At 41.9% G+C, this 17,715-nt stretch overlaps 1 long non-coding RNA gene across 1 annotated transcript; it reads left to right on the top strand.

The window, feature by feature from the left end:
• The first annotated feature begins 18 nt into the window (after positions 1–18).
• On the top strand, positions 19–13,996 carry LOC139066403 (uncharacterized). Its single transcript, XR_011519295.1, has 2 exons — positions 19–3,449; positions 3,541–13,996. It is a non-coding gene; the product is annotated as an uncharacterized lncRNA (long non-coding RNA).
• Positions 13,997–17,715: the final 3,719 nt, after the last annotated feature.

The raw sequence follows: 17,715 nt of genomic DNA, 5'->3' as shown, positions 1-17,715 counted from the left end.
CCCCCCCCCCCCCCCCCCCCACACACACACACATTTAAATGTTCAAAAATGTTAGCAGCCTTGTATAATTACCTAACATGACACGTGTCCATTTAACAGCTTTCTTTGGTCAAGGAAGGATAGTGTGAGACACTGCCTTGCAAGGCCAGGTGCCTTGACATTGAGAAACACCCAGTAACTAGCGAGAATATTAACTCATTCGCTGCCAGAAGTTTCCCGATCGGTAAAGTCCTTCGCTGCCAGCGTTTCTCACTGTTTTTACAGTTTTTTTAAGAGTCACAAAACGTTGCATGTTAGGATGACGTCGACGTCAAAACAACCAAAACAAAGCGGAGACTCACCTCTAACATCAGGAAGAATCCGCGTGTTTCGAGCTTTATCCGTTCTTTCATAATCCGTTGTTGAATTATGTAGCGTCCAGAAATGGTCAGTTTTTTATGTACACTTTGACCTCTTCAGTATCCGGTCATATGGAGACATAAGTCTTAATTTGAGCCTTTAATCTGCAAAAAAGATACTGTTGCTTGACCAAGATCCCGCTCAAGCTTCCTTTTATCTTTATCTGCTTTGCTTCACAGAACAAGAAGAATGAACTTTCATAAGAATGAACCGTTATAAGAATGAATATTGGATGATGCAATGAAATACGTAAATAATCATGTGGTTGAATGAACAACAATGGCTGAAGAATAATAACAATGTTTTGATTAATCTGTACTTAGGTGAATAAAGATGAAATGAGATAAATGACCCATATATTTAATCATCATACGTGACTGGACAAGCACACACTCACCATATCACCATGACGCAAGTTAAAGTTAACGTCACTGCACATAGATATTTTCTTATCCACAAATCAGTGCATCCTGTATCTGGGAAAGGTGTGGTTCTGAGGTTTGTTTGTTAACACCTCTTTACATGTCAAACTCCCGATTTTCAGTAAATCAAAATATGACAATTATTAAAACAGATCTCACTTCCGCTTTGGTCAGTTGAGCCGATTTCTGGACTGGCCCACCGCATCTTTGACAAGCTGTCAAAACCTGTTGCACGCTACTGCTGACACCGCAGACGGTTCCTTCAGAACAAAGCTGACACAGCTCCGACTCGTTAAGAGTCCTTCCATAGACGCAAACACTACCTCTTGTGACCTGGAGACAACTCGAAGACCGGTCTAGTGTTGCTGCAGTTTCTCCTACGGACCTCGGTGTCTTGGAGTCCACGGACTTCGACACGTTCCGGGGGTCTCTGAAAGAAAGGGTACATAGGCACGACAGATTGTGTCTGATGTTGTTTTATCAGAAATTAACTTTCTAGTTTGATGCAGACAAAATGCAATCACGCTCAGAACTGTGCTTCTTCCAGATACGAGGGTTCTGATAACATCACATTCACACATTATTGTACACTACATCATACACTCATCATATAGTTTCCTAGTTGTCACATTTTATAATTTGTTCAGAAAATAAATTTCTTACTTTTATAAACTTGACTGTCTGAATTAATACGTAGTGTGTTACGATCCCTGAATAAACAAAGAATCCTAATTCTTCTGGTTAAACATTCAAAGATCAATCAGGTTGATATTCTACATTTATGTAGAATCATCACATCTTATTGATCATAATTAGAACCCAAAATACATCTGTAGTCTAATTCTACAATTGTGATCGGCAGAAGCTTTTGCGGTTCACGCCTCACTTTTTTACAGCAGCGACCCAAAACGATCTCCTAACACGTGGATTTTCTGCTTCCTGATCACGTGACGTGTGACATACGTGGATGAAGATCGGCTTTAGAGCTGGGATGTTTGTTCTCACGGTGCGAGGGCTCGTTCCGAAGCCCACACAGTAAAAAAAAAATGCAAATGATGACTTAAGTCGTCATTGGCAGTGAACAGTTGGATTTAAAATGACGACTTTAGTCGTCAATGGCAGTGAATGAGTTAAAGGTTGAAAAATGGAACATGGACACTCTGGCGACATCTGGTGTTTAGAGGTGGTAGCTGCAACAACAGAACGCCTTACCTTACCTTACCTTACTTGGCTCATCTGGACTCAGCCGAATAGAAATTTTTACCGGTGGTGTGTGTGTGTGTGTGTGTGTGCATATGTCTGTTAATGTTTTTAAACTGTTATGGGAATTTGGGGACATTTTAATTCTGTAAAGCACTTTGAGTAGCACTTTACTTGAAAAGCGCTTTATAAATAAAAATTGATTGATTGATTGATTGATTGATTGATTGATTGATTGATTGATCGATTGATTGATTGAACGCATTTTCCAGCCGTCAGGGTGTTGGTTCACTACTGACATGTTAAGTGACCAGCCAGCACCATGTCCAGTGACAAATCGTACAGGGTAAGGACTAATTTCTACTAATAAGTTTATTTTACAACAGTTTTTACTGTTAGAACATCTTCTGGGCTCCCTATAGGGAGCTAAGTTACGCCCATCTACTTCCGGACCACGGGTCCCCGGGAGAACGAAAAAATTAACGCAAGTCAATGTGGTTTAAAACATTATTTACTAATTGCACTTGTTATGTGCCATGGATTTCACATATGATGCCCATGAATTTCAAAGACACATTTCACTAACATTAGTAACTAGATTTTTACACAGTCCTTTAATAATTGTTTATGTTTATTTATTTGGCCGACGCTTTTATCCAAAGCAACTTACAATTTATAACCTATAGGGCATGTTGTGATCTGTGGGGGAAACCGGAGTACCCGGAGGAAACCCACGCATGCATGGGGAGAACACACAACTCCACGCAGAAAGGCCGCAGCCGAGTTTCAAACCTGCAACCTTCGTGCTGCGAGGCAACAGTGCTAACCACTGCGCCACCATGCAGCCCAAGAAATTGATTGGTCAGTTTTCTATTAAAAAAACAAGCAAAATATATTCTGAAAATGGAGAAAAACTGGAGAGAAAATGCCATAGCTGCTAAAGTCCAAACATCCAGACATCCTCTAGAAAGCATGTAAAAGGTAAAATAAATAATATAACAGAACGGCTGTGAGCATCTAGCTTTGTCACATCTCATTTTTCAGCACTTGTTTCATCCTCTTATTTAGCTGCAGGTGGTGGACACATTATTATTCCCAGGTGTCTAAATAAGAAGATGCTGAAAGAAGTTTTCAGTTTCTTTGAGGCTGTGAAAGAAATTCAAAGGCAGATCCACACTGATCAGTGCCATTCTGGGGTGTTTTCAGGTACCGGAGTCAGGTGCAGCAGACAGATGCTTCATTGCCATCACAGTCCTGCAGCTTTAATCTCAACATCACTCATCTCTGGCTCTCATCCTCCCCTCCTCTGTGATTTTTCTCTCCACACCTCATTGAATAAGGGGAGGAATTATTCAGCCAGAATACTTCAACATGATGTGGCCTTCTGTGGTGCAGAAGATGGAGATTTTTGGAGGACAAACTCAACAGGTGAGACAAAACTAAGATGTAGATGTGAAAAGTCAGATTTTATTTGACATTAAGGTAATCAGATGTTTTTTATGCTTCTCTCTCATCGTAGCTCTGCTCCTTGTTTCAGCCCCAACTGACAAGAAAGTAATTTTCTCTCTTTTTTTCTACTAATAATCGGTTTTATTATCAAACCCACAGACAGGTCAGACCATGTAATTGCCGTGCTTGTCAGAGCAGTTGAACTTTTGCTGGGAAATCTTTCAGCACCTTGAACTTTTGCCTTCTGTTGAGCTGGAAATGTCAAACAGTTAACATGAAAGCTCAAAGAGCAATTTTCCTCTACTCTGTTCACCTTTGGAGAGGCAGGAGCAATGAACAAATGCACTTTTGTGCCTTTTATGAAGATAAATTAATGCCAACATGTGCGTGAAAATGAGGACTATTTCGACATGTTAACAAACAACTTTCATCACATTGTTCTTTACACAGAAACACACGTTTTCTCCTACTTTCTGACTTTTTAGCTGGTGGAAAACCAGCTTTTTAAATCAATTTAAACCTTTGCAAAGACATCCTACCGCAACCTCAGTATTCAATGAGCAATATGCCATGTTGACTCGGACATCGGCCATGGGGCTCAGATCAACAAGGGCTGAGTTAAAAATTGGGGAACCGGGCGTTCTGAGGAGAAATGGGCTTTCATCAATGACTGCTGAGAGCTCAACACTGTTGGAATGCTATGAGCAAGCCTGATGATTAGGGATAAATGGAAAGGAAGTGGGCAAGCTCTTCACCCTTTCAGAGTTGCAGACAGGGTCATGGGAGCAATGCTGAAGAAGGCGTCCAACCAGGACCCATGGGGCGTTCTGTTAAGCGTACTACATGAAGCATGGATTCCAATGAGGTGGCCAGGCAGCTGGTCGTAGTTCTCAATTGGAAGAATGAATGCTCCCTCTGTGTTGGGTATGAGGGTAGGATGAGATCAAGTCACATGGTGTCTTTTTGGAGAGATAGAGCAAGAGATGGACCGACATATCAGGACTTTTTCAGAGTATTGAGGCCATTCCTAAGATTGGTTGAGGTGAAGAAGAAGCAGACCCAAGAGGAAAAGGTCTTAATATGCTGGTCTATCCGTATTCTAATTCTGACAGGATTTAGATCTGGATCAAAAGAAAGAGATCCCAGATACAAGGGTTGGGCAGCCAGGCTCAACCTTAAAGACATAATTGTGATCTTCGTTGTTTGGAGGGAGTTCGAAACAAAGCCACTGTCCCTCCACATTGAAAGGAGTCAGCAAAGGTGATTTGGGCATCTGATCTGGATTCTTCTTGGCTGCCTGTCTTCAAAGGTTTTCCAGACACGTCCCAAAGAGTCGAGACCCAGAGCTAGACCCGGAACTCACTGGAGGGATCATTTATTCTGTCTGACTTTGGAACAACTCGGGATCCCCCAGGTGGAGCTGGACAGTGTAACCGTCGAGGTGGATGCCTCGGCCATCCTCCTGGACCTGTGACCTTCTTGACCCAACCTTGGATAGACCAATAAAATGGACATAATGGCAGCCTTCGAGCCCAACTCTAACTCTTCTGCATTTAAAAACTCTCAAATCAGGCATAAAAGCTCAAAGTTGAACAACTTCTATCTCCATGACAACAACTCTTAATACCTAACCTGGTCTAGATTAGGGATCACAAATATCTGATGAGGTTGTTTACCTCCATCAGCCAGTGGAGGTCGGGTTTGTTGCCACCTCTTCCACTTGTTCCTCCTTTCCATCATGCTTCCATCCATCTTTAAGGGTCAAGTGCTGGTTGTGTTTTTGTCACCCCCCCCCCAGTCTACTGCCTCTCCGCCTCTCTTTTCCACTCCATTCTTTCTCTCTCACTCTCTCAGCAGAGGGCTTTATTGTGGCTTCTGGTGTTTTAGTGGAATTATTCCTCTTTACCCTCTGAGATTTGGTAAACGATGGAATAAGCCCACGGTAATTCCTCGGCACTAACCACAAGCATGCCGCCTTGGTCCCTACTTGGAGTGTGTGTCCATGGAAAAGAGTTTCCTTATTTTTTCTGCATCGCCCCCCTCAGACAATGTGTGTGAGAGGTTAATATAGAGCACAGCAGCTTGAACTCCTCACATGCAGCTTGATGCAATCTGGTAAACTTTGTAGACATTTCAGATGCTGTAAGTAATACAAATTTGATAGCCTGGTTCAGATCAATACTGGACATGGTGCATTTGAGGAATAAATAGCATATCTGGATTGACCGTGTTTCCGGTAATTATGGCCCATTTCATTTATTTTTGTATAACCAGTTTGTTGTGATTTTCCAGACTTACATTTTCAATGCTTTTTAGATTGATTCAGATGGTTAAATTCCAATAAATTCTTACAAAGCTGTTCAAAGTCCTCCGGAGATCAGAGCTTTTTTTGTGTGTGAATTATGTTATTCCCTCAGGTTATTTTGGATTTGTAAAGCATCATAGGCATAAATACCATTTTTTTATATTTAATAGATGAAAGTAAAAAAATTAGAAAATTTGTAGAAATAAACAACCAAAAATGAAAAACATTACCCTACCCTAAAATAAAAAACATGCTTTGACCTAAAAACAATAAAATATTTTACCACAAGAAGCTGATGTCCACTTTAAGGCACACCGGGTCTGGGGAGGGTATGAGTAAAGAGGTTAAAAGGAAAATATGATACATGCCAAATGAAATATGAACAAAAAAATTATAATAATAAACTTGAACTAAAAGAAAATTGAAGTATTTGCATTGTTTGGACATCATAAAAGTGTATTTTTCTCTCAATATGACCTTGGACAACTGTAGATAAACTCCATCAAACTCTTAAACTTTATGTCATCTTTATTTAAGGTTTATATAATTAATGTGTTGGTCATTTCATTGTTTTGGGCAGTACAGTTATGTTTATGTATATTTGAGTTTTGTATTATAAGGAGAGTCGGATCTGTTTACACCACCTGGTGGATTAGGGAAAAGACAGGCGGTGTGAAAAGAAAAGAGAGGGGAAGGGAAGAAGAGAGGGGGGCAAGGAGGAAGTCTAAAGGAGCAGCGGCTATCTGCGTGAGTGAGTTTTTTTCTGTCCTGCTGTTCTGAAACAAAGAAGGATTATAAAACACAACTGTAACCCGTCTTCCGTGTACCCCGAGAGCCAGCAACCTAGCTACAAATGAGGGTTACATTTAAAATTCTGTCCTTCTAAAGCAGCATTTTGAGTTTCAACAGAACTCTACCTTTAAAACACACATCTGTTACTTTAGTCTGATTCCATCTGTACGTTCACCTCCGTCTCTCGTTTCTTGTAATGACGAGTCCTTCTGCAGTTTCACTCTGAAATGTTAAAACATAGAAACGGAGCGAGTAACAAGATCTTCAAAGTGTCTGAGCGCTAAAAGGACTTTTTAGCATTTCAAAAGTAGTATTTGCATTAATTTTGACTCTCCTTTAACATTTATAGAAGGTAAAATTCTTCTTTGGATTATTCAGCTTCTGCTAAAAGCAGCAACTATGAATGGGAATGCTGAAAGTTCTGCAGAGATCCTCAAAAATACAAAATATAAGAAATTTGCATTTGCTGTTTTTTTATAAGTCCTTAAACCCACCATGATTTCTATATTATTTGGCCTCAGGATGCACTAAAAGTACTACATTTTGCTGATGATGGTGATATTTATGCAGGTAAATGAGCCTTGGGTAAGAGTTTAAAGGTCATTCATACTATTATTCCAATAATTTGGGGAATTTTGTGACGAATGTCACTGCTGGATTCAGTTTTCGGTTTTGAAACATCTTTTTTTTTCTCTGCCTGCCGAGTCCTTCCAACTTTCATCTCTTCAACAAATGAAGAAAACATGTTCACACGGAGCAGTGGGATGGCTGCCTAAATACCTTACTCCACTTTCATGCTGTAATAAAGATTTATAAGACTTTGACAGATGTTTTCTTTATAGCTCTAGTTAGAAAATATGATTAAAGCATTCTGTGTGGCTGAGTTAAACTGGCACCAGTAAGAGGATAAAAATTGAATTCAGTCACAATTGCTGACATTTCTACATCCATATTATAATATTTCTGCTGGAGGTTTCTTTTGGTTGAGAAATAGTTTTCCTTCCCACTGTTGCCAGGGAAAGATTTGAGCTGGTTCTTTAATGTTACCCTTATAATCTTGTGATTTAAAACAACTAGAAAGCTGGAATTATCTCTCTGATGAACAAATGAATAAATATAAAACTCTGTGTTCACTCAGTAAACAAAAAGATGTCATCACACTTTATCGTACTTGAAACAGTATTTCTAGGCACTTTTATCGCTAAGCCTGGATTCGCATGCTAGTTCTCTTGTTCGCTCTTCCTTTTACCATCTCTTCTTCCTGGCACTCGCGTTTCCTTCCTGGCACTTGCGGAGTACAGATGCTTCTCTTTTCGCTCCCTTATCTTTTTCCCCAAGGCTCTTGGTCCTGTCTGCCCACAGAGCGCTTCTCTGCATTTCTTCTGAAAAACTCAAATTTTAACCATGGATTTGATAAATTGGTCATTCAACACGATTGATAAGATTTTTTCAACAATGAGAACGGAGCAGGGGCCTCCCACATGCCCACAGGGGACACACCCGGCGGGGTGTATGCTGGATTCCTGGAGGGAATGGCAGACCATATGCCTCTTCCAGCTGTCCATTGAGGATGTCGAAGACGTGTGGATATTCGGCCTGATGATCACTGGATTTCTCCTAATTGGAGTGGGAGGATATCTGGTTTTCTGGAAATTTGGGAAGACGGGAGCGTTTGGAGGGCGACCCGCAACCACGGAAAGCACCGTCCGTGTGGAGACCTCACAGACTGGGACGTTACTCGAGGTGATTCGTAAGCTGGACAATGATGCAATACTGGTATTGGTGTGCAAATTGGATGTCATTTCGGAGAGGGTCACCGGACGGTATGGACAAGTTTAAAAACCCAAAATTGGCTTCACTGAAGGACTGGAATGATCAGTTTAAAGACTGAAGGCAGAGAGGAAAATTATCTCAGCCTGACCCAAACAAAATGTTGTTATCCGAATCTGACGCCATGGCAGCCTTGAACGGCTACAAACCCCCATGATGGAATGCAGACAGATGCTGTGAAAACCCGACCTACCTCAATGCAAATTAATTGGTTTAGCTGATAAGAAACATCAGTGTTCACAAGTTTGTTTTTGTTTCAGCCATTTTTTCAACTGAGAGTTAAAACTAGCCAAATTTGTTGACAGCTTTATTGTTGATGGTAGATTGTTCCAGATCTGAGCTCCTCTAAATGAGAACGAGTATTGACCGAATGAAGTTTTGTATTTCGGTGGTTTGCAGTCTCTGTTGGCTACTCCTCTGGTTGTAGCTCCTGTGCTGCTGGCTTTTACCATCCGTCTCCTCACCAGCTCTGGGATAAGGCCTTTTAGACATTTGAATGTCAGTTTCATAACAGAGAAGTTTCTGAAGTTATTGGAACTTTGGCGATTGTACTTCTTTCATTTTTCTTCTTTTTAAAATGGGGTGGCCCAAGTGAGGCACTTGTTTATGCATGGGTGGCACCCATAGTTATGCTTTTTATTTTGAAAAAGGGGGGTTGTCATCCCTCACAAAATGATTCCTTTTTTGCGTTATTCTTGTTGTTTTGAGATGGTTAACAAGCACATTGTTGGTGCATTACCACCATCAACTGGAGCGAAGCCTGGATCAGCACTATAAATAATATTTATGCCAATCTGAAAAAATAATTAAAAATAACATTAATTATACACATGTGTTCTGTAGACCTGGGGCTGGAAACCAACATTAAAGGTGCCCACTGCCACCAACTGTTTTGGGGGTTATAACCCTAAGCCTTTCGTGGCTTATGTAAAATTACATAAAATAAATAAATCAGTTGAAATGGGCTGCATGGTGGCACAGTTGTTAGCACTGTTGCCTCGCAGCACGAAGGTTACAGGTTTGAAACCTTTCTGCATGGAGTTGCGTGCTCTCCCCATGCATGCGTGGGTTTCCTCCGGGTCCTCCGGTTTCCCCCACAGATCACAACATGCCCTATAGGTTATAAATTGTAAGTTGCTTTGGATAAAAGCGTCTGCTAAATAAATAAACATAAACATAAAATATAAAATCCCAACAGGGAGGCTAGAAAAGTCAAAAGTAATCACACGTGAGTTGTTTTCAATACGTTTGTTGGTTGGGAGCTGCACAAAAAATATACTTGCCCACTCCAGCTGGGTTTGGAGAGCGGGGAACCCATCCAATATGGCAGTGACACTGCTCTCCAGTGTCCAATGGGGCATCTAGGTATTCATGTCTATAGGTGGCACCAGGGATGGCCAAACAGATTCAAAGGGTGGCATGTGCTACCCCAGGCCACTCCCTGGACTTGTAATAAAGGCTATTTAAACAGCAACCTACTGCAGAATTATTCATAACTTTTCCAACCCAGTTCCAAAGATCTGAGCTACCTCTTTAAGAAGAAAAAAACAATGATACATTTATATTTGACCAAAAAGGGGAAATAAAACTCAGAACTGTTGGAAATAGAGCTCTAAATAGGGGTCTGTGGTCAAAAATGGGTTTTCTATCGAAAGGAAAAAGGCAGATGTCAGACAGAATTGAAGGGAAACAAAGCAAGAGTCTAAAAAGAGTTAGATGTAGATTTTATTCTCTTTATGAGGTCAGAATGAGGCTACAAATTGAAACCCACCTATTGGAGTTTCTGACATTCCTGTGCCTGTAACACCAGCCTTATGAACTCTCATCACTTCATAACAAACCCTCTCTACCAAGGAATGAACTCCCCGCGAGCCCATCAAGGACGATCTTACGAGCCCCCGAGCGCTGTTTAACCTAGAATTTCCCAGGCGGGACGCCGGCACGGCACAATGGCCCCCCGTCACCCAAACTGACACCCAAACCTCTGCGATCGTTTGGCTGCAGATCACGTAGGCGCGGCCGTGTGGTTTGGAGGCTCTGCCAGGTCACGGGTTCAATCTCTGCAGTGGTCAGCCAATCAGACACTAGCCTCTGTCTGACCCTCAGTGTGCCTTTTAACTCAATCACTTCCCAAAGCAAATGTCTGTAATATAATAAAACACAATGCAATGGAGCTTGAAATGTAATAAGAAGCAAATAATGCAGTAAAAGGTCAAAATGACACCACTTCTGCATGCAGCAGCGAATCTGTTACAGGCTAGTCCCGTTTGTTTTCAAGACAAATGTCACCGACAGGATGAAGATCAGGTGAAAGATGAGTTGAAATGAAAGAATAAAATAGTAACCTGAAAGAGAAGCTCATCAGAGATGAACCCTGACCTTTGACAGAGCCTCCTGAAAGGTCAGAAATGCAGCTGCAGCGACGGGTAACTGGGCCAGGTTTTCTCATTTCCTCCAGAATAGGCTCTTTGCAGTCCTACAAGGTTTTTGTGGGATGCTAATGATTTGTTTTAGCAGTGGGGGCCCAGTGGAAGCAGGTTATGAATACCTGACCGGCCCCTTAGCAGCATCTTACGAGGCCCTTATGACCTGCTGGTGAACTCAGGTCTCTTCTGAAGCAGCCTGAGTAAACAGCACAGGGGCATCTGGACGGGAAGCTCCGCTCATCAGCTGAAGCTCACCTGCATAGGCGAGTTAATACAAAGCTCATTTTATCCAAATGGACTTCCTGACTTAGGGACATCAAACAGATTTAACTACAGCAGGATCTATGAATGGCCCTAGATTTCTTTGGATTTTTTTCTAGCGTGTCATCCAGTTGATCTCTTTTGGTACTTTGGAGCTGATGTGTTTTAATTTTTGCAGCTATGTCACCTTTTTCTCTAAGTTTCCAGTTTGAATCCATCTCCATGTCTGCATTAGTCTAAATCTGTCACGTTGTACTGTTTTTTAACAGCCTCTGCCTGGCTCTTCTACAGGATCGGTCACGTTTCAAATGATTGCACCCCTAAAATCAGACATTACCCATTTTTTCTGTAGTTGTTGAAAAAAAATACATTCAATAGCAAATGTCAATAAATGTTAATTATGCAAATATTTATAGGTTGTTAAATGTTACATCTCAAATTTTGGGATTGTTGATCAAGACATTCAAATGTAGTTTTTTTTTAATTTTCTGTGAGTTTTTTGGGATGATCTGAACAAATAACTGTAAAATTGCTCAATAGTTCAAATGACTGCTTCAGATCAAAGTATAATATTTGCCTCCGTGGTGGTTCCAGATGTGTGTTTTTACTTATTTCTCATTAATGCCCTCAGCCTTGGCAGCAGCTCTGGTTTTCCATCTTAGAGCCTAATTAGTTCATCACAGTGTGGGAGACGGCTTTTCCCTATTCTCAGATCAGTCAGTAAAAACCCTTAATACAACCATCAAGAACCGTTATTATCCAACCAGCAGTGTCTGAGAAACGAGAACACGGCAAATTAAAAATACTAATAAAAGAAGTTCATAATATTAATAAACAATACTATTATTTATTTAATCAGAAAAAAATGTATCTGTCTTCCTTTGAATATTTTTAACCACCTGAGACCAGTCCGTACGGCTTCTGAAAAGACCAAAAATCATTGAAGCCAATCAGCGCATTGACACCGGCTGCAGCTTGGTGCAGATCTGGATGTGGAGCTCCGCAAAGTCTCTGCATAAGTCTGTTTTTTGTACATGCATCTGGTATGTTTGTGGTAATCACAGAAAGTCTCTGTTATATTTGAATTTGTTTCATGGGTGATTCAGTTCACACATCATAAGAACAAATATAGTGTTGTGGAACCTTAAAAGAAAGATAAACAATAAAAACAATCATAAAAACATTAAGAGATAAATGAATAGAAACAGGAAACTCTCATAAAAACATGTTAAATGAGATGAAAAACAATTAAAGATCAAGGCAGTGTCGTGATCCCTAATGCTAAAATGCATCACACAAAAATTAGTCTAAGCAAGACTTAGCAGAAGCGATGGTGCCTGCCTAACACTCAAAACGAACTCATTCTAGAGCGTTGGAGCCAGAGCCCAGAATGCACGACCCCCTCGATATGCGTTTGGAGCGGGGGACCACCATCAGCGCCCGTTTGTCACATTTTTGTCCTGCTCAGAATTCTGTAGTCCCTTTCTCGTCTCTAACTAGTCTTGGAGAAGTTTCACGCTAACCAGCAAAGGTGTCTAACATTAACTCCCAAGGCAGTCCTTCTGACTGTTTTCATATTTTGACATGTACTGATAACTTTAATCAGACAAATCTCACGCTGTCCTGATGTTTCCTGTTTATGTGGGTCCTTTATTTCCGTAAAATAGTGCATCAAAAAAGAAATATGGTTGCTTTAGTCTTTGTCTCCCACAAGCCATCAGCCTGACATCTCTATTGTTTACATGGAAAATTGTTCCTGCAGATGATGGACGTTAGAAGATCATTCTCAGTAAAACAAGCATTAAAATGATGCTGTTTTAGGCGGAGGGGAAAACTGATGAAATCTGGTCAGTAGAGGCAGCTGGAACTCACCCCACCCCCCCTTCCCCCCCACACACACAGACACACACACCCAACCCCACCCCCGAAAGGATCGGTGTGTCACCTAGCAAACATTTGAGAAACTTATTTACAAGGTTTGGGTTACAAAGATAGTTTCTTACTGCATTATTAGGTTTACATAATGACTTAACTCATGGCGGACTAGAGCCATGATGTAATAAATAAGTTCTAGCTGTGTTCAGGGCTGGACTGGGACAAAAACTCAGCCCGGGCATTTTGACTGGAGACCGGCCCATCACCTGTTTTTTTTTTTGGAAAAGACATTAAGCCTTATGCTGTTTCTGACACACACCAACGTACACTTTCTTATTGGTAGTATTTATGTATCAATCTAATAAACGTAAACCTACACCATCCTTCCTATCCTGGCATTCTAAAAAGTAGGGTTGGGGGTAACTGATTATTTTTAAAATGATTATTCTGACGATTATTTTATCGAATAGTCGACTATTCTAATGACTATTTAGATGATTAATCTAGCGATTACTTTTCTATTGCACAATTAATAAAAACTAAAAAATTCTCAAATAAATTCCTCCAAAAAATTGATAAGTTGTTTCTGTAAGAGAATAAACACTACAGGCCTTCCATTTTGTATAACACTGCTTTTATTGTGTTGCGGTTGGTTATGTTCTGGTGACGTGTAGAACTTGGGAGTGCAGGCTGCTGCCTGAGAGGTGGTTGGAGACGGAGTGTCTCCATGCTGCTTTGATTTGTTCACTTATGTGCATGAGGCAAGTGGTGTTACGACCCTTCCTGGGGAGTCACGTGTTTCTCCTATTTTAACTGTAAATCCTTCTAGCTGTTATATTTATAACAAGAAACAGATATTCGGACAGAATATTTTCACGTTTATTCGAATATGATTGTGGAACACACCCAGCATCATAATACATGAAGTAATATTTATGCCAATTTAAGCCTTTATGGGTGACCAGGACTCTGTGTTTATGAATGTGGAAGACACCCAGCATCCTGTGATGGCACTAATAACATCAAGAGATAATAAATAAGGTAATATTTAGGTCAATTTAACCCTTTACACGTGACCAGGACACTGTAATCAATTTTTGGCAAGGGAAATGATCATTTGTTGCCATTTTTGAGGTGTTTATGAATGTGAAAGACACCGGCATCCTGTGATGGCACTAATAACATCAAGAGATAATAAATAAAGTTATATTTAGGTAAATGTAACCCTTTACAGGTGACCAGGACACTGTAATCAATTTTTGGCAAGGGAAATTATCTTCTTTTTTTTCTTTCTTTTTTTTGCCATTTTTGGGGTGTTTTTGATGACACAGTAGGCAGTATGAGTACAGTAACGTCAACAGATAATACATAAAACCCTTATTTGGTCAATTTTAGCCTCCATGAAAATCTTAGCGATTCAATCACTTTTTGGCAAGTAAAATGCCATTTTAGTTGTCTACAATTAAATCATCAATAAAGAATTTAAAGATATTTTGAGGCGTTTCTTATAGGTAAACGGGAGGGTGTAGTCTATTTGGCAAGTGACAATCTTGATTTTATGTGCTGAAGAGCTTTTATCTTGTTACTTTTAAATAGAGCAACGTAATGAATAGCAACCTACACAGTGTCATTAAAGCCAAAGCTTGATCATTTTAAATACTTTTTTTCAAGTAAAAATGTGCCCCAAACTAGTTAACTGTGGCTCCATGTCAAGTGGACTAAAGAAAGGAAGGGGAAAAAATTAAATCGCTGGAGAATTGTTTATTTCCATTTATACAACATTTACATTCAATACAGGGTGCCATTTTACATTGTTTATTTATTTTTCTAGTATCAAGGCTGTAACATAAAGAAAGCCAGTTCTTACCACAAAGTTTGTGGCACAAACCATCTTTCAATCGCAAATATTGCAAAAAGGATTAATATATCCTCATTGTGAACGTTTAAGACAAATAGCAACACTTAAAACAACTTCCGAACTGGAAAAACTAATGTGGCAAGGTGCAGAAAGGAGTGCCCGGGCGGGATTCGATCCCCAGACTCCCGGGTGAAAGTCATACGCTCTAACCAGTCAGCCAAAAGGACATCTCCTTGGCCAAGTAGCCAGGGCGCACAATCTATCGGGACATTGTGGATGCTCACACTGCCACATCTTCCTCCCTCTTTCCACAAGCACGTCCTCGTGCTCCCGCGCAGGGTGCCACAAACACTGCCACACTAATATCCGCGATAAACATCTGTTTAAGTACCGGAAGAGGTTATCTTTGCTTTCTGAATGTCCATATTGCTAGATATGCTGAGTTTTAGGGCGAAATCCTGGGGAATTTTGTCTAGAAATGCAATTGCCTAACCGTGCGCGATCCCGCGGTGGCTAATCATTTTTTGGCAGCGAGTCAATTTATGGCACAACACCGGCTCGGGTTTCTCCTCCTCCTCCCTCTTTTCTTCTCCAACCTGTCGCTGGGCTGAGGCTCCATCACTTCCTAAATTGATTTTACTTGAACCTTCACTACCAAACAACTGAGATTTTAACACATGTGCCAGCATCAGCCTGAAGGGCCAGTTTCTTTTTTAGTCGAATTTTCTCCGCTTCTCCTTTCCGTTTTTTGTTCTCCATTTTGTTAAGCTCGTCTGTCTGTTTACTGAGATTCACAAACCACTGGCGGGTGCATCAGACCTCTGGCTATTGGTCCAGCCCAGAGTGTATTATTACCAATTGGCCAATCCACCAACTTTTACGAGGCGTCATGTGGGGCGGCGCGGGCAAGTTGTCCGCAACAACTAGAGGCCAGGGGAAAAAAAAAAAAAAAACAGACACCGGCCCATAAAAGATGAAAGGGTCGGCCCAGCGGGCAGTTGCCCGCTATGCCCTATGGTCAGTCCAGCACTGGCTGTGTTAGAATTCTGGGAGCACTAGTGTTAAAACAGTTCATGTCAGGTTGGTGCCCTCGGGCTCCGTGGGGCTCTGTGATGCTGCTGCTTTGGGCCCTGGCAAGATGGGCTGGGGGCATTTTGGGAACAGAGGTGCCTATTGGGGCCAGTGGGGGAGCTGGCTCCCTGGAGGGCTTAGGCCAACCAGCCATCCCTCCCCATCCCCATACATTTTTCTCCTCCTGCTCCTTCACATCATCACACAATCATGCACATAGGACCTTGGGGGGTGGACAAGTCAGGGGGTGCAGGTATGGATCCCATTTCCACATTCCTGTGGCAGCCTGCCCCCCAATTTTATTTGCACCTTAAACACTTACACCAACATTATTCCATGCAAACGCTCAGTTAGGGCCTTGGGAGTGAGCACACTCAACGGCATTTGGCAAGGGGATTTTTCAGCCTCATCCCAAGTGCCAGTGCCCACTTCCAATTTTAAACTGCACTTAGACACTGAGGGCTGTGGGTGCAAGTGGGGTGGTGTGGTGGCATCAGCTGGCGTAGGCCAGACGATGCCTGCACTGACCGCTCACCACAGCCACGGAATACACCTCATCAACACGCACTAACACTGTATTGGAGCAGGTGGAGGGAGACTAGGGGGTCTTAACACACCTCTGTTGTAATTTGGCTTCTCGGGGCTGGAGGCTAGTAGGGGGAGCTAGCCATCATGTTGGGGTCTGGGGTGGTGGGATGCTTTGCTCAGCATTGGGTGGGGGTGCCTGCTCATCATCACCCCCAGCAGAAAGAGGCAAACTCTGGGAACCGGTGATGGTTCTACCCTTTGTGCAGCAGTACCGGGACCAGAGTGAATAGGGTGTGTATGGGGAGCATGAGTGGGTGTCTGGCGTCAATTTTTGCAAGTCTCAGGTTGTATGTGTATGTGAGCATGAGGAATCAGAATCAGAATCAGAAAAACTTTATTTATCCCAGAGGGGCAATTTAAAAAAATAACAGCAGAGCAGCATGATGTTGGACATACGAACATTGAATAAATAGGCAATAAGGAAGTAATAAAGTAGCAAGAAGATGGATAAAACAGTAAAGTATGCAAAAATCACTGAGTAAGTGAGTAAAGTGACTAAAGTGTCATCTGTATAAAAGTTAAATATATGGAGAGCCCAAGGAGAGGGTTTATCGGGGGATGGTCTTATCTTATCTGCTGGAGTTAAAGAGCAGAATGGCTTTGGGGACAAAGGGGGCTCTCCTCCTCTCAAGCCCCCTTCAGACAGGCCATGAAAAGCGGAAATGTTCCGGACTCTGTCCGTAAGACCTTTGTGTCTGAATACAAACATCCGGATAACGTTTTCCGTAATTTAACCGGACGAAGCCCCTAGTAACAGGTCCGGACTTGTTACGGACAAGGTGGCTGCTTCAGACTGGTGAGGTCGAGTTCCGGACAGGGAGGAGGGGGAGGAGGAGGGGACCGGGGGACGCTGTGCGCTCCTAGATAGCCCGCTCCTGTAGCATGCGGCGAACCATGGCAGCTCGCCTCCTACGGTACCGTCTAGACGCGCAACGGAGCACTTCACACCACTTCAGTGATTCCTTTAACCATTGAACTTCATCATCCAGGTCTCTTATGCATCTTCGTGTGCGCAGAATTTTGCTTAACATAAGTCCGATCCCCCCCCCCAACATCTGGAACTTTTCCCTGCTGTGTGAAGGCAGCCGAAAGGACAAGTTCCGGTACAAAAGTGGTGTGTCTGAAAACACAGTTCTGGTTAAAAACCGGATTGAATTGTCCACACTTATTCCAGAATATCTATCTGAAAAGGGCTTCAGTCTTGCAGGAAATGCAGCATAGGCGTCGCCTAGAGGGGAG

This window comes from Nothobranchius furzeri, chromosome 2 (genome assembly GCF_043380555.1).
Source record: "Nothobranchius furzeri strain GRZ-AD chromosome 2, NfurGRZ-RIMD1, whole genome shotgun sequence".
NCBI lineage: Eukaryota > Metazoa > Chordata > Actinopteri > Cyprinodontiformes > Nothobranchiidae > Nothobranchius > Nothobranchius furzeri.
This window is presented reverse-complemented; position numbering and strand designations above follow the sequence as displayed.